Here is a 24,137-nt window from a genome sequence, read left to right on the forward strand (position 1 = left end):
GACAAGACAGTTGTACGCTGCCATGTGAGTGCTGGGAACTGAAACCCACCCCTTTCCCTAGAAGAATAGCCAAGTACTGTCACCAACCCCATCATCTGTTCACGTCACAGAGTGAGCGTCACAGAAAACCCACGAAGCTCATTCTAAGTCTGCTCTTACTTGTTTGTATTTTGTTTGAGTTTTGGAGTCGGGGTCTTACGTAGCTCAGAATGACCTGAGGTCCCTCTATAGAGGAGGTCAATCTTGATCTCCCGAAGCTCCTGACTCTGGCTCCCAAAAGCTAGACTTATAGGAGTGTTTTACCATGCCCAGCTTTATTTATTTATTTATTTATTTATTTATTTATTTATTTATTTGTAAATGGTATGACAGAATAGGCAACTGAAGCACAACAGGACCACATGTTCCTAGACTGTTCCTGTCTCCGTTAAACAGTCTTGGGCACTGAAGCCCATGTAGAATCTCTAGCAATCATATCCTACAACAGTGCACCCAGGACTGAGGGCTTTGGGGCTTTTAAGACTTCATCCATGTACACAGTTCAAAAACCCTCAGGTCTTTACTTTGGTGTAAGTATAGAGGTATACTTATATTAGGTATATCTCTCCCTAGTGTACAAATATTTGAATTATGAAGTAGGAGGTAGGTGGGCTGTTCACCCAGATTCACCTACATAGACTCTCGATCCTCTCTGTCACCCATGGATCAGACGCTAAACTTCTGAATTACATCTGTGGTTGTCTGGGAAAAAAAAAAGGTTGGTTCAAATTTCCATTTACTTGGTCAGCATGCTAGCAAACCAATCCATTTCTATTGCCTTCTGGGCAAAATGCCTAGGTTTTGTAAATGCAAAAAGGAACTCCTTATAGCAAAGGAAAAATAAACCCAAGGAAAATAAATGTCATTGTTGATACTCTGTTTTGGATTTCTACCTTTCTGTAGCTTAAAAACAAGTGCACTCCCCACAATGACGTCTAACCTGTGGTTAATTGCTGAAGAGGTTCACTTAAACTTCTGTATTGTGACATCATCTCTGACCTGCCAGCTTAGCACCTCCCTCAGAAGTTCTATTTTGCTGCCATTGGGTTTAATGATTATTGACACAAATGATACCCACACGAAACACCAGAAATGCTTATTATTTTTGTGGATTATGCTAATCCCCATAGGACAGTCTGTACAATCCGACACGTGCAAACCTAAACCAGAAGGGAAGTAGGCAATGTCATAAAAAGCATTTCCATTAATTAAATTCATTGGAGGTTTAGCCAATTGCCTAGATGCCTAGTTACATCCTCCAAGATGACCAGGGTTGACTGAAAACTGCCACAAGGTGTGGAAACGACTCTAAGGAAATGCCCGAGCCTTGGCCATTTTTAGACAGAGACAACCCTTCCTGCAACCTAATTGGTGAGATCACGGGGGCGGGGGACACACACATATAAACACTTGTACCCCCAAGGCAACAAACGCACAGGTCCATTTAAGTAGAGTCACTCTTTCAGTGGTCATTCTGGTTCCGGTTTCTCATCCTTGCCAGGATGCAATTCACCTAACGGGGCAAATGACAAGGTGGTTAGCATCATTAGTCTCATTAACCGGGAACAAGCACCCTTCCAGCTCACCTAGAGGTGCCACCAGGGCTGTGGTGACTAACCTCGCCAAGCGGTCTTGTGATGTTTGGAAACCCACCCCCTCGACCTAGGCGGGGAACCACTCCTTGAGTCAGAGCGGGTTCCCCTGGCCCGCACACGTCGTTATTAGGAAGCAGTTTCCGAAATCCGAGGAGGTGCGGAGGTGGCTTATCCCTTCCCCTGCCCCACCCCTGAAAGTTGCTGGGAGCGGCACCCAGAGAACTTTCCCAGATTGATCCCCGCCCGCGTTCGGGAAGGTCTGCACGGCTCTGCGCTCAGCCTGCGGCCCGGAGCCACCTCGTGCTGCCTGCCAAGCCCCTCCTTCGCGGCATCTTCTAGGGCCGCAGAGGGGAGGGAGGGTCGGTCGGCTGGGATCGCCTCCCCGAAGAAGTCGCACCGGTTTTTCGAGCTCGGCTAGGCGTCCGGAGAGACTCGGTCGCCCGGAGTCGCGGGAGCCCGCGGGAGCCTCGGGCCCGGGGTGAGTCACGGCTGGGAGCAGGAGAGGCTGGCGAGAGTGCGAGAATGAATGATGTCAGGAGCGCGCAGGGCGCGGGCTGGGGAGGAGGGCGGGCCCGCGGTAAACAGAGCTGCGCGCTGCCCCGGGCTCCGCCGGCCGGAGACCCCGCCCTCGGCGCCGCCGGAGCCGCCCGGAGCCCGGCCCGCTGCGGCGCCCGGACTGCGGCCTGGGGCAGAGCGGCTACCTCTGCGGGCGAGACCCGCGCAAAGTTTGCGGCTCTCAGGCCCGGTCCCCCGGGTCCTCCGCGCCCAGCGAGCGCCCCCGGCGTTGCGAGCACCGGCTGCGAGCGGTGAGCGCCGGGCCGGGAGGAGGATGGGCTGCGGGCTGCGCGTCCTGCGGAGCGCGCGGGGACGTGGCTCCAGCGGGGGACGTGGCTCTGGTCGCCACCGCCTCCCCCCAGGCCGCCCCGCCCCGGGCATCCTTGCTCAGTTTTCATCTGTTGGGGGTCAGCTGGTGGCTGTCTCTCCTCCTAGCCTGCTGCTCATTCATTTGCGACCCATTTTCGGGTACTTGGTGGCGGTGTTGAAATGGCACAGGTTAAACCGTAGCTTGTGCAGTGCCGCTCTGAGGGGTCAGGGTTGAAGTTCTGGTGGCGGAGGAGAGACTGTCACTCGCTGACGAGCGGTTCACAAGACCAGCTCTCTGCCTTTGGCGTTCAGACCCGCGCCCCTTAACGAAGGGAGACTCTTTCAGCACAGAGAGGTGGGAGTGGACCTTACACCGTCACAATCTGTGGGTCCGGTGGTCGTTCTGTCTCAAAAGCAAATAGTTCAAACGTTATTTCCTGTAATCTTTTATTTATCCGCCGTTCCTCTATTTTCAAGACCTGCTTATTTCTAAAATGATCTTAAAAATCATTTTGACATGTTTGAAATTCTGAAGAGGCTCAACTCTTTTTGTCAGTGGGTTCGCGTGGACTTTAAATCCTTCTTTAAATGTTCAGTTCTTTGGTTTCACGCCTAGCTTCATTTAACTATCTGTGAATCCTCGGTTACGTTAACCATCCAGAACCCGTAAAAATGACATTAGGACTACCACAGACAATAATGAGGATTAACTTAAGGATTAATGAGGTTAGTAAATACAAGAGTCAGAACGTAAACCTCTTTTTCAAAGCAAACTTCAATAAATTTTAACTCTTGACCTGTAAATAATAACAAGTTCCAGTTGGTTTAGGTAAATGCCAGTTTCCTTCTGACAGACCTGTCGGGCCCAGGTTAGCACGTGAAATACTGTTGTCTACTTCCCTAGAGTGGGAAGGGAGGTTTTCAGGAAGTTAAACGTTGCAGGTGGATACCTAAGAAGGTTTTGTCCCCACCCTCTGTCCTGGGAGCTATTAAGTGTTCAAGAGAGATTAAAGCAGCCGGACAGACAGAGAATGAGAAGCCTGGACCTCACAGACGGTATTTGTAGCGAGCTCTCTACCAGTTCCTCCTTTCTTGTTCTTTCCATTCCTTTCCTTTCTTTTCTTTTCCTTTCCTAGAAGCAAGTAAAGTTCATTTTTGTTTGTTTTGTTTTTATAGACCTGTATTCCTTGGTCCACTGATAGAGTCTTGTTTCATAGTGATCTCCCAAGTAAAAGAGGTTTGGTTTTTTTTTTTAAAGCAAGTTATTATTTAATTTACTGTTAGTTTCATTTGTAAGTCAAGCTGGTTGACTTATGAACCTTTAGAGAAACTCAGGGACACCGGTAGGTTGTTCACCCTGTTCTGAGTTTCTTTTCCTCAGAGCTTGGTAAAAGTCCTAGGAGGACTCCCAAGTAAAAGAGGTTTGTTTTTTTCGTTTTGGTTTGCTTTTTTAAGCAAGTTAATATTTAATTTACTGTTAGTTTCATTTGTAAGTCAAACTGGTTGACTTATGAACCTTTAGAGAAACTCAGGGACACCGGTAGGTTGTTCACCCTGTTCTGAGTTTCTTTTCCTCAGAGCTTGGTAAAAGTCCTAGGAGGTATTAGGAAGGATCAGAAGCATGTGGCCTGTCTACAACCCTGGTATTGTGGAGAGTGGGCAGTGGCCGGGGATGTACGGGACCCAAGGTGATTAATCAGGCCCTGCATTAGCTCTCATTGTCCGTGCAACTTTAAACAAAATATGCAGAGAAATTATCTTTTGTTTATTAAAATAGACAATGAAATACAGATTATGACCTTTTTTAAAAAAGTAGTGTGTTGAGGCTATATTTTGAGGGGAAAATGGGGGGGAGGGGAAGGGGGAGAGAAAAGGAGCCAGGAAGGTCAATCTTACTGTGTAGGGTTTCTCAAACTTGAGATCCTCCTGTCTCAGGCTCCCCAGTCCTGGGATTGCAGATATGCACTACTATGCCCTGCTCCCCCCAAACCCCAACAATCCTAAGAAATCTGAACTAAAGATAGCATAGTAGCTTTCCTTTTCCTTCTGGTGGAATCAAATCCTGAACTACGAATATCAGGTAGCCATTCAACTCAAAATATTTGCTGAACATTTATTAAGCAACTATTATATAAGAATGCTGAGGTAATGGAGATTCTGTGGCTGCCCTTGTGACTTATAGTCCAGTAGAACAAAACCCAAGTATTATGGGGTCCATAATCAGGAGGGCTGGGACCTGTGAGGAAGCAAGAAATGACTGAGTTCTGATGGGCTGCCTCTCTGTTAGCAGTCTGATGGTTCTTCAGTTGGAGCTCCTACGTTCTTGTGAGGCTATGAGGATATTTTGCTTTAACTAGTAAAGAGTACTGACTAGTTTAATATAAAACAGACTCATTGAAATGATGTGTGAACGGTATGTCTACCTCAACTAAGGTTTATCTCCTATTAACAAAGAGCTAAGGTAGGCTTTAACAGGGTTATCATTGTGTGTGACTATCCCCGCATCCAGATCTCCCTTATATTACAAGTAATAAGAAATATGTAGAAAAACTGGGCAGAATAAGTCTGTTTTTACTGTCTGAATTTTACAAACACATAACCCTCATACCTTCCTAGTTTTTGCACATCTGTAGATGTAAGAGCTAGAGTTATTGAGATTGTTCTGGATGGTTCGACCCGCTTCCTCTAGCTAACCGCACTACAACCTCGTGACGGTGATGCTCACTCTTACGTGTGTGGGTACTCTGCTTGCACGGATGTCTGTGTACCCTGAGCATGCGGTGTCCATGGGCGTCTGAAGAGGAAGATAAGATTCCCTAGAATTTAGAGTCATAGACGGTTGTGAACCTTCACGCGAGTGCTGGGAATCAAACCTGGGTCCTCTGGAAGAGCAGCCAGCGCTATGAACCTCTGAGCCATCTCTCCAGCAACATGACATTCTTACTTTACTTTTTATTGAGGAGAACGTGGTTTGTGGCAGTGACTTTAAATTTTCCGAAAGGGAACAACGGGAAAGCTGTTCTCTATAAAGCTGGGTGTGTTTTCTACAGTTCCTAACTCCTCCCCTCACTTCATTATAAACGAGTCTTCGTCACTAAAAGATGCTCACATAGTTTTGGTTTTCTGAACCAACCCCATATTGTGGGACACCAAGTTTGTCTCCAGTTTTGACTATTTCTAAACATTTTCCTCATTTTTATTTTAATTATGTATGTGTGGGTCTGTGCACCTGAGCACTGGCGCCTCTGAGGCCGGGGCTGTAAAATCTCCCTAGAGTTAGACCTACAGATGGTTCTGAGCCCCCCCAAAGTGGGTGCTAGTAATCAAACTCACTCAGGTCCTCTGTAGACCTACTCTTAACTGCTGAGCCCACATTTTCCCTATTTTTTTTTTAGCAGCTTTGCATTAAATATAAATATACAACATGCTTTTTTTTTCCTCAGATGCTTTGCATTTTAAAGAGTAAAAATATCTGTTTAACTAGCTGTTTTCTCCAAAGGCCGTTTTCAGACTCAGAAGTAAACAATCTGTTGTTTGTTTACTTTTGAATCTTTATGGAAGATCAAATCCAGGGGCTGCTAAACTTGTGCTTTTATCACTGACTACATCCCTGGTCCCTCTGCTTTTTTTTTCTTTTTTCAATCTCCACTTCCGTGTTCTTTAAAGCCTTCATTCAGCTCCAGGATCAACTTTGGTGGAGCTGCCCAGCGGGGTTCTGGTTCATTATGCTGGGGATTATCTGATGAAAAGAACATTCCAGCTTTTTAAAAGTACTGTTTGTGTTTTTATTATTAGTCATAAAGCTTGCCTTATTTTTTTTTTCTGAGGAAATAAAGCAGAGTAGAGACATGTTCCTTTTTCCAGGCAGCTCTGAAAGGAAATTTTACTTCTACAATTACTTCGTCAGTATCAGTGAGCTAATATTTTCAGATATTTATATTATTATATTTAGCTTATTAGATTTATTATAAATTGTGTTCGCTTTATTTATTGTTTGTTTGTTTGTTTGTTTTGAGAAGTGATCTCACTATGTAGCTCTGGCTGTTCTAGAACTCACTATGTAGACCAGGCTGCTCTTGAACTCACAGAGATCCACCTGCCTCTGTTTCTTAAGTGCCAGGATTAAAAGTGTGAGTCACCCCACCTGGTAATTGTATTTTTAAGTCGGTGACTTTTTTTTTAAAAAGTTCGCCATCATCTATATGACATTGTCAGTCGATTTAATGAAGATACAAGAAATGTCATTGTTTTCATTGTGAGCATAGTACATTTCTGTAGCGATTCTCAAGCTTTACCAGTGTGTCACGCCTTGCTTGCTACTGAGTCAATTATCAATGTTGCCTTGGGCTTCTATTTTCATTTCTAATTCCATTTAGATTAAACATATGTTATCTGGGCATGGTGACACAGGCAAACCCTTAGTCCCAGCAGTGAGTTCAAAGCCATTTACATAATAAGTTCCGGGTTAACTACAGCCTCATAGTGAAATCCTGTTTCAAAAAATTAATTAATTAATTTAGCCCTGTGGTTTTGCAAAGCATATTAGGATGTAAGGGGTGTGGAATTCAGCCTCTGTCAGATATGGATTCCGATCAGCAGAGTAAATCTTTTGTACTGTGGCTTATGAGTCTGAGGAAACCTTCAAGGAACAATAAGGAGAATTGAAGTATATATGGGAAACCATATGTAGGGGTTTCCCTTTGCCATTTGATGATTTGCTTACAAAAGCTTGAAATGTAGCCTTATAATTTGTTTATATAAGTTGTATTTAAATTGATATCACATATATTTTCCAAGCCAAAACTTTCTGTGTTCTTTTCATTAAGATTTATTTTTATTTTTACCTATGTGTGTGTGGTGTGTGTGTGTGTGTGTGTGTGTGTGTGTGTGTCTGTGTGTGTGTGTGTCTGTGTCTGTGTCTGTGTGTGTCTGCATGCACAGAGGCCAGAAAAAGGTGTCAGATCCCTTTGAGCTGGAGTTACAGGCAGTTGTGTGTCACCTAATATAGGTACATGGGAATTAAACTCAGGTCCCCTGCAAGAGAAGTCAGCACTCTTAATCTCTGAGCTATGTCTTGAATCTCATCCTTGTATACATTCATTTTATTTTATTTTATTTTATTTTATTTTATTTTATTTTATTTTATTTTATTGTGGGCATTTTGTTTTGTTTATTTATTTGTTTGTTTTAAAACAGTATTTTTTCTTGTAATCCAGGCTGTCCTGGATCTGGCTTTGTAGACCAGGCAGGCCTCAAAGAAAGATACTTCTGTCTCTCTTCAGCACTGGGATCAAGTGTGTACCACCATCCCTAGCCATGATAAGTAGATATATAAAATACATGAAAAATTTTAAATTCTTTTTGTTTTTTGCTTTTGTTTTTTGTTTGTTTGTTTTTGTTTTTGTGACAAGGTTTCTCTGTGTAACAGCCTTGGCTATCCTGGAACCCACTTTGTAAACCAGGCTGGCCTTAAACTCATAGAGTTAAGCCTACCTCTGCCCCTGCCTCCTGAGTGCTGTTATTAAAGGTGTTCACCACATTGCCTGGCAAGAATTAAAATTCTTAAGAAGGCTTTAACATATACTGGAGGTGTGGGATAGCCTTGATGTGAGAAACAGGATGGAGACCCTGGTGTAACAGTGGCACCAGTCCTTAGGGTAGTACCTTGCCCAGACCTGCTAGAATCACCTTCTCCTATTGGGCCTGTATCTTCCATGATCCTTTGGGCCCTGGTCTACCAGAGGGAACATGGGGTCACATGGTTCTCTGCTCCATTTCCTGAAGAAAAGCATCCTGGAAAGCCACTGGTTGACAGGTGTGCCCTCACACCACCTTCACATAAGACTTGTATTGGAAAGGACTATGTAAGTTGCTAGTCTGATTTAACCCTGACACGAGACAGAATGAGCTTAGATTAGGGGTAAGGAAAAGAGTCCAAAGAAGAAAAAGTGATCTTATGTCATGGACCATTTAGCCAGCTGTGATGCCACAGCGGCCAGTCCCTCCAAAAAGCAGTGGAAACTTCTGGAAAGATGTACATTAATTAAGTATGGAGCCTTTGAAAAAAGAGGCCAAAGAGTTGTGTTAGCTCCAAGCCTTGCCACCGAGAAGTCAGAGAAGCTTAAATAACCTTTAGTATCTAAATAGCTCTAGATACTAAAGTACTAGGGAGATCCCCTGAAGGGTTGTCATCTTCAGAAAACACTGTGAAATAGAAGTTGTTGTCCCCACTCTGGAAGTGGGGGAGCTGGGTAATTTAGTAAGACTCAGGAACTTCAAGACCGTAGGGATTAGAAGGAGCAGGGATTCGGGAAGGCAGGCCCGGCATGAGCTTCCAGGTCTCAGCAAGCCCTCTGTCATCGCTCCAGTAGCTTCAGAGATGTGTGGGGCGTAGAGGTCATATTCTGACATAGGACTGTGTCTAGAACCTCCTGGAATTGTTCTCTGCCCTCGGTGCCTAACTTCATGAAGTTGCAAGCAAAGTGAATGCGCTAGGCTTGAAGCCAGCTAGGCTTTGCCCCCGCAGAGGCGAACGCGTTTCTTTTTCTTCTTCTTCTTTTTTTTTTTTTTTTTGTTTTTATGAGACAGGGTTTCTCTGTGTAGTCCTGGCTGTCCTGGAACTAACTCTGTAGACCAGGCTGGCCTCGAACTCAGAAATCCGCCTGCCTCTGCCTCCCAAGTGCTGGGATTAAAGGCGTGCGCCACCACTGCCCGGCTGCGAACGCGTTTCTTTTTTTTTTCTTTTTCTTTCTTCTCTCCTTGTCCCCTGGAGTTTTCAAGATAGGGTTTCTCTCTGTATGTAGCCTTGGCTGTCCTGGAACTTGCTCTGTAGATCAGGTTGGCTTCAAACTGCCTGCCTCTGCCTCCTGGGTGCTGGGACTAAAGGTGTGTGCCACCACCGCAGGCCACAGACATGTTTCTATGCCTGCTGCTGGGTTACCTTAAAGAACTCCTTCCACTTCCTGACTGTAAAATGGGAATGAAATGGTGTTTACATCAGAGGGGAATCATGTGAATTCTGTGACCTAATGTGTAGAAACCATTTGAGGAATGCTGGCTTGGCCATCTTTTCTTTACCCCCCCCCCTTTTTTTTTTAACATAAAAGCTACACGTCTAATTTAAAGAGGTTTCAATCCTTGGGCCTCAAAAATTGACTCTCTCTCACCAAGGGTGGCTCACTTCTTCTGTGACAGCTTGTCCAAGTTGGTGGGGTCTGACTCTCCCACTCCTGTCCTTTGTCGTTAAAGTACATTGAATGCCAGGGGAGGTACACCGCCTTGGAATGGGGGTGCCTCCGTGGATGCTGGCCAGCTTTTGAAGTGCAGGCACAATATGCTCCGCCCCCCACCCCCTGCAGATGGGCAGATAAGGGAAGTGGGCAGTGAGAGTCTATCACAGCTGGTACTGCCCCTCCCAGAGCATTGCCTTCTGGGAAATACTGTACCATGGGCACCACTGTCCCTGAAGCTGCAAGGCCATTAAGAATCACAAACCCTACTGTCCTCGCCGATGTGTGTCTTTCTTTAGGAGGCCTGAGACAGCTGTTTAACAGGGCTGCTACTGTCTTCTGTGAGTTTCTTTGCTCAGCAGGTTGTTTAACTCTTCTAATGGCCAGGCCCTGCTGTTGTAGCAAGCTGAATTGCAACGCAGGATGTCGTTTTGGTTAAATTAGTATATTGGGCACTTCTGGGAAAATGCCACTCGATATATTTACCTATATGTAAAATATATCTCCTCGGGTGCATTAGTTAAGACTGAGAACTGTGCCACCTTAGAACAGAGACTGACAAGATATAAGCAAGAATCTGGTTCATTTAACATTTGATTGAACTCAGTCCTTAGAACTGTTAATCGTTGAGTCCTAAAACAAGTCAGTAGGATTATCTTCATTTTATTTTTTTTCATCATTTCATTTCATGTCCCTTGTATAGTGTGTGTGTGTGTGTGTGTGTGTGTGTGTGTGTGTTGCACTGTGTCTCAAAATGGGTTGTAGACCTGTTAGGCCAATACTCAACCACTGAGTTATCCCCAGCCCTTAAAGATCCCCTTGGTTTGAGAAACAGTGAGTGACTTAGTTAGGGTTTTAATGCTGTGAACAGACACCGTGACCAAGGCAAGTCTTATAAAGACAACATTTAATTAGGGCTGGCTTACAGGTTCAGAAATTCAGTCCATTATCATCAAGGTGGGAACATGGCAGTGTCCAGGGAGGCATGATGCAGGAGGAGCTGAGAGTTCTAAATCTTTATCTGAAGGCTGCTAGCATAATACTGGCTTCCAGGCAGCTATGAAGAGGGTTTTAAAGCCCACACCCACAGTGACACACCTACTGCAACAGGGCCACACCTTTTTTTGTTTGTTTGTTTTCTGTTTTTTCGAGACACAGAGTGCTGGGATTAAAGGCTTGTGCCACCACTGCCCGGCTTGGTTTTTTTTTTTTTTTTTTTTTTGGTTTTTCGAGACACAGTTTCTTTGTGTAGCCCTGGCTGTCCTGGAACTCACTCTGTAGACCAGGCTGGCCTCAAACTCAGAATCCGCTTGCCTCTGCCTCCCAAGTGCTGGGATTAAAGGCGTGCACCACCCCTGCCTGACAGGGTCACACCTAACAGTGCCACTCCCTGGGCCGAGCATATGCAAACTATGTTCAGTTAGTGTACCTTAGAACTAACTTCTCTTTCTGTTTTGTGGTGCTGAGGTGAACTCAGAGCATCAAGCCTTTCATCCACTGAGTAGCATCCATAGCTCCAGAATTAGGTATCAAAGGTAGCAGTTGAACCATGAAGCCTAACCACCCGTCTTAGATACAGAATCTCACTGTTTTGGTGCCCCTGCTGGATATGGAATTAATTGAAAGAAAAATCATACCCAGCCAAACATTGTTGTGTCTCAGCTCCTTGTAGCCTAGCCCATCGACAGTCATGGCTAGAACATGAATTTAAAAAATGTGTATGCCCAATTTTCAGGGTGCTATGGTCAAGTACAAGAAGGAAGAAAGTATTTTCTCTTTCCCATCACATAAGTTGAGCAAAAGGAACAGTCTTGGGCCCTCTACCTGACAAGATTTTATTGGTTCAATCTTTTTTTTTCATTTATTTTCGGTCTATGGATGTTTTGCCTACATGTATGTCTGTGTACCATGTGCATGCAATGCCCACAGAGGCCAGGAGAGGGCGGTGGAGTTCCTGGGTCTGGAGTTACAGATCTGCTGGGAACTGAACCTAGGTACTCTGGAAGAAGACAATGCTCTTAACCACTGAGCCATCTCTCCAGCCCTGAATTTATTGGTTTTTAAAATTTTAGACTTTCTACTAATTGATAAAGATTTTAACTATTTTGACTTACAGAGGATAGTAGCTTACGTACCTGAGATTTCATTGACTTTTTTTTTAAGTCTGTTAATTATTATGTGTATGTGGCTGTGGGGTTTATTTCCTTTCACCTTTAAGTATGTGGGTTCCAAACTCCAGTCATCATGGCTGAGCTATCCTGGGTCATCTAGCTAAGCATGGTATTATCACAGTATCCTTGTAAGTTAACAGGAGAAGGAGATTGGAACAAGATAGCTGCCATCATTAGAACAATCCCAGTGGCCACAGTTGGAAGAAAACAAGAGTCTAGGAACACACATGGACCCCAAGCCTCTGGGAGGCAAATAGCCCCACTAATTTAAAGAATTGCCTTGATTATATAGCTCCGTGAGATTTCACATTGCCTTTAACACTGGTGAAAGAAATGTGTGTTTGATGCCATTAAACATTGTAAGCCTCTGGGCAGCCATGGGAAGCTGCTGCAGAGCTGCTACAAAAGACATCTTTCCTTTTTTCCTCTTAAGATTTATTTATTTATTTATTTATCTATCTACTTTTTGGTTTTTTGAGACAGGGTTTCTCTCTGTAGCCCTGGCTGTCCTGGAACTCACTCTGTAGACCAGGCTGGCCTTGAACTCAGAAATCTGCCTGCCTCTGCCTCCCAAATGCTGGGTTTAAAGGCGTGCGCCACCACAGCCCGGCTCCTCTTAAGATTTATTTGTTTTATTTTATGTGTATCTGTGTTTGGTGTGCATGTGTGTCTGAAGCATATGTGTGCCTGTCAGAAGAGGGTATCAGATCCCCTGGAACTGGAGTTACAGAGGATTGAGAGATTTGTGTAGGTGCTGGGAATTGAACACAGGTACTCTCTAAGAACAAGAAGTGCTCTTAACTGCTGAGCCGTTTCTAGCCCCCAGACTACTATTTGACTCTTATTCAGCCTTGGGAAGAAGCCACAGCATCAGTCAGTATACGTTTGGGGGCTAAAGGTGGGCTCAGTGGAAAAGTACTTTCTTAGCACCCACAATGTACAGAAATGCGTACTTAAAATAAATAAGTGATATAACTGGACTTTCTTGGACCTGCCAGTGGTATAAATAAGATACAGAGATTTTTAGTATAGTTTAAAGCTTAGACCTTTTACTAGGGTAGTCTCCCGGCTAGCTCATCTGACCAGAGTGGAGCAGAGAAAGGTACAGAGCTAACCATGTGCTCATCTGGTCAGTCTGTACTCTGTGCATTCCCTCCACATCTATTCTCTGAATTCATTCTCTGAATCCCCTGCTTCTGCTTTCTTCTCCCAGTGTGTGTGTGTGTGTGTGTGTGTGTGTGTGTGTGTGTGTGTGTGTCTGTATGTATGTATGTATGTATGTATGTATGTATGTATGTCAGTATGTCTGGCTTTGTCTGGCTTTGGGGTACCAGGAGTCTGTGCTGATGCCTTCAATCCCTGCTCACCTTGTTTCGTGAGACAGAGTCTCTAACTGCACCAGAAGCTCACCAATTTAACAGAGACTCTAGCCAGCAAGCCCGAGGGGTCCTTTTATCTCTTCTGCTTGCCTGGCATGGGGTTTGATCACAGGTGCTCGATGCTGGGTCAGGCCTTCCTGTGTGGATGGTTGCCAGGGGATCAAATCCAGGCTCCCATGTGTGTGCAACAAGCACTCTACTGACTGAGCCGCAAGAGCAACCCCCTACAGTTTCAGTTCTACCAAATACATTCTTGTTAAATTTAGAGTCCCTGTTAGTTTAGGGTATGTGTGTATGTATGTATGTATATATATATATATATATATATATATATGTTCATAAAGATCGGTTTGGGGAAAACTTCATACAGGGAAAAATTTTGATCTGTTCTCTAAAACCCTTTTTATAGAATCTTCTCAGCCTTTAGCTGTTTAGTCCAGAGACATCTTGCCCTGGTTAGAGGTATAGAGCTCTGTGGGAATCCACTTGAGCAAGTCTTGGCTAATCGTTTGCTTCTTCCTGTGGCTAACTCTAGGTTTCCTTTGCTGTAATGGAATGCACAGAATAATCAATTTCTAAGGAACAAAGATTTGCTTTGGCTCTCTCTTTGGAGGATTCACTTGGGGAGGCCCTGTTGCATTGAGCTGGGGTGGATGCACCTTGTAGTATAGGAACCTACAGAGCCAGCCATGACCAGGAAGTAAGGGAGGGACGGGTGGCTCTGATGTCTTTACCACCGGCTCTAGGTCCTGCTGACAGTGACTTCAAGGGCTCTTCTCTCGACCCTGCCTCTTCCCTGGAGCACCTCCGTGGGAACCAAGCCTGTAAGAACAGGACCTGTAGGGAACATGGATGCTGCCATCCACCATTGCACCTTCATGGCAGAAGAAGGCTTTTGATGTGCAAGTGGTCAAGAAACGAGCTTTCATAGGCATCAGATGGGTGTCAGCTCTGTCTCCAACCATCACTAATAAACTTAAAGGTTGATACTGTCGGGTGTTTTGTTTTGTTTTGAGACAGTGTCTCATTATGCAGCCCTGGCTTGCCTGGAACTCACTAGGTAGACCAGGCTAGTTTCAAACTCAGTGGAGTTCACCTGTCTCCGCCTCCTGAGCACTGGGGTTAAAGGCATACACCACCACATCCAGCTGGGCATCTCTTCTTAATCTGAATTTCATTATTTCTTCTGGAGGAACTGCTGCAATCAGTTGTGTCCAGGCTTGCAGTAACCAGACCCTAGACCAGTGCAGGGCCTGCCCTGTGGGTAAAACACAGAAGCCAGTGCTGAGCCATAGACACAAACTGTGAACTGGCCACAGTAGCCATACGTGCAACTCAAGTGTCCCAACAGCACTCGATGTACGGTAGAAGGAAGCTGGTGAAATTAATTTTGACAACATCTTATACAACCTAGTATGTCAAAATGTAACCTTGCCCGTTAGAGTCAATATAACAGGTTTTTAATTTTTACATTTCCTCCCAACTCTTTGTAGGCTGGTGTGTAGACTACAGCCATAGATAGCTGAAGATCAGGAACTCAGTATTAACTCGGCTCTTAACAGCTATTGTAGCAAGCAGAGCAGCTGAATCCAGCTTCCCTTAGGGAATCTGCCTCTACAGATAACCTAAATACTTGTTGTCTTGGTCTCTTTTATGTTGCCAAACCAAACACTTGGGACCCAAACAAAACACTTGAGACCCAAGCACTTGAAAAGAGTTTTCTTAGCTCACAGCCTGTGGAGTCTGAGAGGGAGGGGCCAGTATTGTGCTCCACAGAGCACACCTGCCTTGTGCTAGATGCCCCCCCACCTTCCCCACACACACATATACCTACTATGTGGCGAAGCTTCCCACATGCTAGGCAAGTGTTCTGCCACTGAGCTATACCCCCAGTCTTTTTAAGTCTTTAGACTCTCACTCAGCATCCCAGGCTGGTCCTAAACTGGAGATCTTCCTGTCTCAGTGTTGAGACGGCAGACACACCGTACCCAGCTCTGTGAAGTTTTCTCTATTCCAGGATGCAGCACTGAACTCGAGTCAAGATTTCTCCTCGAAAGCAGAGTCTTTATGGGCGCTGAGAGGCCAGGTTCTCAGAGGGACTGACAGGGAGATAAGCAAGTGAAGCTGATAAGAAAATCCACTTTGCTTTGGACAGGTTCTCTGACGGGAGCTGAGAGGGATGGAGAGGCCTGCTGCAGCAGGAGGGGGTTTATCAGAGAGGTCAGGTGTACACTGAGACTCGGAGGATTTCAGGGCTCAGTACCACCCACACCAGCCTATGGAATAGGGCAGGAGATGCAAGGGACGGGGGACCAGTATGGCTGTAGCATGTGATCAGTTGGGAGGAGGAAGGGGAGGAGGGGAGCAGGAGAGTGATGGCTGGTTAGCTGGACCTACTGGATAGGCCTTGTATTTTTTCTGAGAGGTATTATTATTGTTGTTGTTGTTGTTATTCCAAATACAATAATAATAATAGTAATTATTATTATTATTGCTGTTGTTGTTGTCGTCATTATTATTATAATTATTCCAAATGCCATAAGAAAGCAACAAGAAGTAAATAAGGGGAAGGGAATGATTGAATCAAGGACATATCCCTGTAGCTGCTAGAAGAGCATGCCAAGGAGCCATTGTAAAGCAATAGCAGCCTTCCACAGGAAGGTGATGGGGCTTAGGGTAGGGGATGGTATTGGAGATGGAGGTGGCAGATGGGTCTGAGAGTCGAGGGCATATGGGTGGAGTTTCTAAACATGAAGTAGTAGGAGATTGGCCAGTGGGTGGTAGGGCTGTAATGACTGGCATTCCTGTTTGGCAATTGGGTAGTTTTAGTTGTTGACCTTTAGTAACCTCAGTGGAGGTTGATGTCAGTTGTGATTAACGCTTGCTTTCAGGGTCCAGGTTTAGGACCAGGGTTGTCAACACAGGAGTGGCTCGAAGACTGTAAGAATCACATGGAGAGATTTTGTAAGCCGGGAACTCCTGAGGCAGAGAGTAGGTCAGGCTGAAGACCTGTTACCAGCAAGGCCCAGGGCGGACCAGGAAAGCCACATTGCAGATGCAGTTGACTGTTGAAGAGAGGTGGGGTAATCGGCTGTGTTGTAAGCTGTTGCTGAGTTGAGTAAGGCAGAACACAACCCCCACTGGGTTTAGCAATGCATGGGGTAGGCAGTGGTAATTGTAGAGTGTTTGCAGAGGAAAGATTTAGGGCGCAGATGCCCGGGCCTCTAGTACAAGCAGTGGGAAACCTCTCTTTTCATCTTTACTGCCTGAGTCATGGATGCTCTTGTCTCAGTTGACCTTTCTCTCACTCAAATGGCAAATTCAGGACCCGGCTGTACCCTCTCCTACCACTGCAAGGTGCTCCTACAGGCCTCCTGCCTCCAGTTGCCTATGCCTTGCCAGGACTGAGGCTGTCTTTTACCCAGGATTCCATCTCTCTCCCCGTCTCTTTTTAAGATGTTTCATTTATATCCTGCACCTTCCTGGGAATTTTGACTGAACCCCTATGAAAACCATTTACCCATTTCGAAAGCCTCAGTTCCTCTCTTCTTTGTCATTCTACGCAATTCTTTTATTTATATCATATTCTCATCAGTTTTGCTGCATAGCCCAGGTTAGCCTCCACTTCCAAAGTGCTGAGGTTGCATATGTGAGGCACCACACCCAGAATTATTATTTCTGTTTGTCTTTTGAAACTAGGCCTCCTGTAGCCCAGGGTAGCTTTGAACTGATCCTCCTGTCTCTGCTTACTGAATGCTGGGATTACTAGCATTTACTACCACGAATGGCTAGCCTCACCTCTTTTGAAGGGTTTATGTGTTCCATTATACTCTTAAATGTCTCGAGTCGAAGGTTCGTGGTTCACTGCCTTGGTCGGAGGTGAGCGCAGCCACCTTCCCTCTTGGGAAGCTCTCCCACCCTCGTTTTCTCTTTTGGTTGCTACCTTTCTCAGCACTGGTGTATGAAGTATTCGTGGTTTGGTTTGGTTTTTTTCCCTTTCAGTCCAATCACTTTGTTTTTCTCTTCATTATTCTCCTGTTGCAGCATCCCAATTATACTAGTTGCCATGGAGACAGATTTACTCTGAGTGGATATTCCTTTAGGTCGAGAGTTAGAAGCAGGAGGTGGATAAGCCTTGTTTCTATGCAAATGTTTCCTAGTAAGAGAAACAACTACTATCGACTACCATTTGGAAACAGCTGTGTGAGATTTACTTACTTTCTTAGGAAAGATTGGCCTTTTTTTTCTTCTCTTTTTAAAGATTATTTATTTTTGTTTTAAGTGCTTGAGTGTTTTTGTATACACAAAATAAATATAAATAAAATGAAATATGTTAAATGGAACCAGAGTGCCTCCTGAGAGGCCATAGGACTGTTGAGAGTCCTAATGAGTTGGATTTCTGGGGTACTCAGGGAGTGACTAGATATAAAAGACTCCCTTCGGTGTGCCTGTACCGCTCTTACCTCACCATGACCTCACCAGGTGTGGCTGCTTGACCTTGACCTTTGCATCTTTCAGAGCCCTAAGGTGAATAAACCTTGTAGACTTATAACCTACCCAGCTCCAAGAGTTCTCTTACAGCTATAGAACAAGAACTGAAGCACCCCTGTAGATAACACAAGGTCTATTACAGTGCCCTATTTTTGATGGCTTCTTTTGGGACAATCAAAAATAGACTTCTATTGTATTTAACACAGTGTTTTTGAATCTTCACCTGGACTTTTAAACCCCTGAAGCAGAGACTAAGTCTTTGGGGTCCAGCATTAAGAGGTTGCTTACCACGGTGCTGACACTTCAAAACAAAACAAACAATGTCATGAGCTGGGAGGGGTAGAACCTAAGGCTACAAGTAGACTCAGTTTGACGTCATTATGTTTCAGCGCAGGAACTAAGATTAATGGAGAGGGTAAGTTTTAACTAATTTGGTGTTATTTTCAGAGTGTCCTTGTAATGGCCAGAATCAGGAACATGGTGACCACCCAGAGTGCGGAGTTTATTCTGGAGCCTGAAGATTTAGTGTACAGAAAGCGTACGTGATTAATTTGTAGATTCTTTGAATACTTTCATAGTGCATCATAGAAAAAGATCGTGGCAAATTGCCTCGAACAGAGATAAAGAGAAAAATGCAAATTTTCACTTGTGTTTCAGAGGTGACAGAATTTTGGCAACTAGCAGCCATTTGAAGAAAAGCGAACTTGGGGGTCTGTGTGTGGTGGTGCATGCCTGTAATCCCAACTGCTAGGGAGGCTCAGATAGGAGGATTTAAAGTTCAAGGCTAGCCTGGACTTCATGGAGAGAGACTCTGTCCCCCTTAGGTCTCCACACACACACAGGAAAACAGTTTTTGGATATAATGCACTTATCACTGATCCTTTTACTGCTGAGCTGAGATTCCGCACAGGTACAGGTGAGTCCAGGATTCATACCTGTGTGTTAGGGGACACAGGGAGGGTGTTTGAAATCTGATGAAGGGGCTGTAACCCGGTGCTGTTTCTGTGGGTTACAGCGTGCGTGAGGGTCCTGTGGAGTTCTGTGGAGTGAGGTTCGCCTGTCTCGTCAGCCGGGCTTCTTGCTCCCTGTCATTCTGTTGATTTGTAGACAGTGGCTCATTCACCACACAACTCCAGCCTTCTGCAGTTACACACCCACTGCGTCTTCATTGACCCTTAGCTGCGTACACACACACACACACTTTCTCTCACCTCTGCGCTGGGATGGAATCTAAACCTAGTTTTTGCTCCATTATTATTATTTTTTTTTATAAAAAGTTTCTTTTGGGGATGTATTTATTTTTATTTTGTAAGTGTTTTGCCTGCATGTATGGCTGTGTACTGCTTGCAATGCAGTTTCCAGAAGAGACCAGAAGAGGGCGATGGATCTTTTGGAATTGTAATTACAGATGGTTGTAAGCCTCTTGAGTGGGTGCTGGGGTTGGAAACTTGATCCTCTACAAAAGCTGTCAGCGCTCTTAACTGCGGAGCCCTCTCTCCAGCCTCTGTTATTTTTCCATTTCTTTTAAAAGCAGGGTCTCATTCTCTAGCCAGGTTGGCCATGAACTCCTGGCAATACTCCTGCCTCAGCCTCCTGGGATTTCTTTAATTGCCTTTCATCAGTGAGCAGAGGGTGCTAACGACGCTCTCCATGCAGGAGGCTGTGGGTTAGGAAGTTGCTTCTGGGTGGTTTGATAGAACAAAGGAATGCAATGCGTGCCTCACTGGCTAAGCTCCAATAAGCTCCATCTCTCTCCCTTCTGCATCTTTTGCACAGATGGCTGAGCCCCACGCTGCTTCCCTTTGGCTAGTGGATGTCAAGCTGAGTTATTTCTTTTCTGGTGGGGTAGTGGGGAGACACTCTTTCTATACCCTGGCTGTTCTGGAACTCACTATGTAGACCAGGCTGGCCTCAGACTCACAGATCTGCCTATCTCTGATTCCGGATCAAAGACATGCTGAGATTAAATACATGTGCCACCACACCAGGCTTGGATTTTATCTTTTAAATGATACGCTCGAGACGACACACTTGAGAACTCATGCCCACTCTGGGGCATGTACTACTTACTGTCCTTTTCCATACCCCTCCCCCCCCCCCGACAATCACCAGTCTCAATTTGCATGCTTTCATCATTATTAAAACCCATTCTTAGTAAACTCCAATTTTCCTTCCTAAAAGACTGGACCTCGAGCTCCGCTTTCACTAAAACTGCCTTAGGGTGGAGCACACACTCATTAGATACGTTTGCATCCGAAGAATCAGCTCATGGTTTCAATATGAAGTTTAAAAGAAATACCTTTTAAAACAATCATTTGTCCAAAAAAAGAAAGAAAGAAAGAAAGAAAAAGAAAGTTAACTTAAGAGGGAGTGTCTGTAAAAACTGGAGATTTAACATATCCAGGATTTAACAAGTAGCACTCTCGGGTGTACCCACCCCATTGATTTATAAACTCTTCAGTGTTACCCATGGTTTCTCAATACTGGGTTTGGAAGCAGAGTGGAAAGAAGTGTGGTGTCAGCTACAAGTTGCCATAGATACACTTGTCAACATGAGCTGTTAGCTCAGGCTGCCATGGCAACAAGAGATGTGGGACGGGATGAGGGTGGGGTGGGGGGGAGGGGGAGTGGCTGAGGCCAGCCCTCAGGTCAGCCTCCCCCTGAGGTTAACTTGGGCCTGAGAAGGCTCCAGGGTCCCCCATCCTGTGGGCTGAGATTAAGAGTAAACTCACTGTGCACTGAGTGAATACTACTTTATAAAGGGCATCCAGGGAGGCAGTCTCCGTCCGTGTGTAATTTGTTGCTGTGTATGGGGTTCCCAGAGGCCACAGGAAGGTCTTTCAAGATGAATTGTTTGTACTTGAAATTACAGTGTGAGGCTTGCATGGAATTTTGAAACCCACTGAGAAATACCTTTGGGTACGTGGCTGTTATTTCTGTAGATATGTTCCTGTCTAATGGTCGAGTACAAGGCCTGTCCTGTGGGCTATCTGTTTAGAAGGGATATAGACGGTCAATTTTTGAGAAGAGATTAAAATACTTAAGAGCTTGTGTCATTGGGGAATGTGTAACCAAAGTGGTTGTACATAAAGAAGGACTTTAAATATGTGTCTACTCTTTGTAAGACATGACTCTTCAATACCCAAAGGAGCCAAACAAACCAAGCAGTCTGTCGCTTGAAATAGTGCCTATTTAAATGGAATCTAGCTGTCTGAAATGCAGATTAACTACTCCTACGCATACTTGGATTTTTGTATAGCCATTGGTCTGGTTTTTGTTACTCAAGTTGTTAGGGTCATAGCTTAAGCCCTGTAGCCCGACTTCCTAGGCTCTGCCACCCTCCCTCACTCTTCCAACTAGACAGAGACATGACAGTGACAATCCAAGGAAGGTGTATTCTGTGTGGCCACCTTGAGCAGAAGAGCAAATGAAGAAGTCTAGTGGATCCCCCACACCCCCCAAACACAGGGTCTTGACTTAAAGCTTAGATTTAAATAAGAAACAGGGAACATGCTTGACTGAGCAGAGTAGGCCCAGTCCTGCCCTCCTTGCCTTTGTCCCAGCCTCAGTCTTTGCAACATCCTCAGAAGAGTCCAGGAGCTGTGTCACCTCTTTGCAGGAGGTTCCTGCTCTGGGTGGCACCAGCCTGGAGCCTTTTCTTCTTCCCAGCATGAGATTCCCAGGGAAATTCCAGTTTCTCAGAGACCATTGTTTCAGTCACCTGACAGCCAATGGGCGGGCACAGTGTTTCTTGGGGATCCTTACTCCTGCCAGGATTGGTATAGTTTGATTTCTGATGGAGGCGTGTAACTGTAAGGATCCACTTCAGGTCGACAGACTTGGTGGCAAGCACCAAACACACACATTAATATAAACCTTTACCCACTGAGCCGTATCACCTTCCTAACAAGAATGTTCTTACTAGAGGCTTCAAAATGTAGCCTTGGCTTACATGCACAGGGCCCTGGGTTCAATACCTCGTACCTCCATACACACACACACACACACACACACACACACACACACAAGCAACCAAGCAAAAACTAAAATAAGCAAACAGAAACAATGTTCTTAATCCAGATAGATAGCTAGGTTTATATTTTCTTTTATATATGAGTGTTTCAGCTGCATGTATGTGTATGTAGCACATGTGTGTTTGGTACCTGTGGAGGTCATAAGAAGGCATTGGATCTCCCCATACTGGAGTTACTGACGGTTGTAAAGTCCTATGTAGGTGCTGGGACTTGAACCTGGATTCTCTGCAATAGCAACATGTGCTCGTAAGCATGGAGCTGTCTCTCCCACCTCTGCATTTGAGAGTTTAAGCCCCTGTTAGTTATGTATGTTGAAAGGAAAAGGAATTCTTCACGTCTGTGAATTGTCTTACTTCTCTTAACTGTCTTTTTTGCAGGCAGAGATTTCATAGGTTAGTGAAGTCCAGCTTATCCACTGTCTTCTTTAACAGTTTATGATTTTTTTTGTTGTTGTTGTTTTTTTCAAGACAGGGTTTCTTTCTCTGTGTAGCCCTGGCTGTCCTGGAACTCACTCTGTAGACCAGGCTGGCCTCGAACTCAGAAATCCACCTGCCTCTGCCTCCCAAGTTCTGGGATTAAAGGCATGCACCACCACCGCCCGGCTATGGTTTATGATTTTGATGTTGCATCTAAAACCATATTGCCAAATACATGGTCATATAAATATGTTCGTGTGATTTTTTTCTACATCTCTATGCTTTTGCGGCATGATATCCAGTCGTCGAAGCATGTTTTGTTAGAGGCTTTCAGCTTCTCTCTGAGAAACAGGCCTTGCAAGAAGCTAGACTGATTTCTTGGAGGGAGTGCTCTATTTCTTAGGATTCCCTTGAGTGCCATCAACAGAAGTTTCTAGGCTACAGGGCTGTGTTTTCATGAACACAGTGTGCTTCTGTCACTCTCTGACGTACCCAACAGCAGACCTGCCCAGAGCGTTGAGGTGTTGGTGAGGGTCTCATAGTTCTGTGTCTGTTATAGCATCCAGAGCAGCCAGTGGACACTTGAAATGGAGGATGGGGCCAAGGGCGTGCACTGTTTCAGTTAACTTAAGCAGCTTCGGGTACTTTGTGTCTGTTGCTATAAACTGCACAGCAGTAGACAGTTAGGACAGATTAGAGACTCCTGGTCCACGGTGCTCTCCTGTCTCCCTCAGCACGTCCTCGGTGAATGTCTCTTAGGCACCAGGCGGAGTCCTAGGTACTGGGAAAACAACAGTGAAGCATGAGATTGAGTTCGCTGAGGTCTTCAGATTCAGGTAGCTTTCTGAAGGTCACGGGGGATAGGCCTTCTCATGGACCCATGCTGTGTCCCTCAGGAAGCCCCTCTGTTCCCGTCTCTCAGTATTCACCATTAGAAGGCGGCTCACCAACTAGGATATTATTACACATCACCAACGTAAAGTATAGACTGGGAGGCCAGGGGTAGAGCGTTTGCCCTTGGTTCAGTCCTTAGCACCACAGAAGGGGGATTGGGGAGGGGTGTGTGAAGGAATGCTCTGCCTTTGCTGGAAAGACAACACATGCACACATCTCTTGGCCCATTTGGAACCAATCACTTGCTCTCTGCAAAGCTTAAGCCCAGATTTATAAGGATCTTCTTTACCTTGATGGATGGCAAAGGTTAGACACTTTAGAGGGCTGAGCTGAAGCCTCAGGGCATCTCACACGTGCAAAATCACAAGCTTCTCCCGAAGGAGTCTTTATTATCAGTTAAAGATGGATGGAAAATAATATTCTTGGTGTCACACAAAAGTAACACCCAAGCAAAGCAAAAATAACCCAGAAAGGCAATTTCATTGTGTCAAAAGGGTACAGCACAACCCTGTCTGGGTTAGCATGCACATGGGGTTGGGGAAGGGGAATTTATGTAATCTTATTCTAATGTAGGTGGTGACTGTCTCATCTGATGCTGTGGCCTAATTCATAATCTGTGTAAAGGAAATGAAGGAAAAGGGGAAAGGGTGGGCTGCTTTAGTCTATCATGTTCCTGGAAGTGCGGCAGAGGCCTTTATGCAAATAGAAGTTTTACCGGGTAGGCAGTATTATAGATAGATAGATAGATAGATAGATAGATAGATAGATAGATAGATAGGGAATTTATGGATTATTGATCTTTGGATCTTTGGTGGACTAGCTACCTTTGATTAACCATTTCTCACAAGATGACCAAAGTCTGTTTGCTAATCATGACAGTCATTTAATGGGCCTGGCAGAAATGAAGTAAAGAGACCTTGTGTCTCAATTTGACTATCAAACTACTACAACAATGGACCCAAAGAAATGAGATTTCCCTACGAATCTCAATGCTGGGAGAAGGAAAGGGGCCCAACTGGAAGAGG

At 45.0% G+C, this 24,137-nt stretch overlaps 1 protein-coding gene across 2 annotated transcripts in view; it reads left to right on the forward strand.

The window, feature by feature from the left end:
• The first annotated feature begins 2,014 nt into the window (after nt 1–2,014).
• Nucleotides 2,015–24,137, forward strand: part of Sgms2 (sphingomyelin synthase 2) — a 71,005-nt gene continuing 48,882 nt past the window's right edge. Inside the window, exon 1 of one of the 2 annotated variants that reach the window (XM_028760390.1) lies at nt 2,015–2,112. The gene's annotated coding sequence lies outside the window, so the exon portion shown is untranslated. Of the gene's footprint in view, nt 2,113–2,359; nt 2,441–24,137 lie in introns of those variants that run through there. The other variant, XM_028760388.1, reaches the window with a different exon arrangement.

Source organism: Grammomys surdaster, unplaced genomic scaffold (assembly GCF_004785775.1).
Source record: "Grammomys surdaster isolate TR1022 unplaced genomic scaffold, NIH_TR_1.0 126531, whole genome shotgun sequence".
Classification (NCBI taxonomy): Eukaryota; Metazoa; Chordata; class Mammalia; order Rodentia; family Muridae; genus Grammomys; species Grammomys surdaster.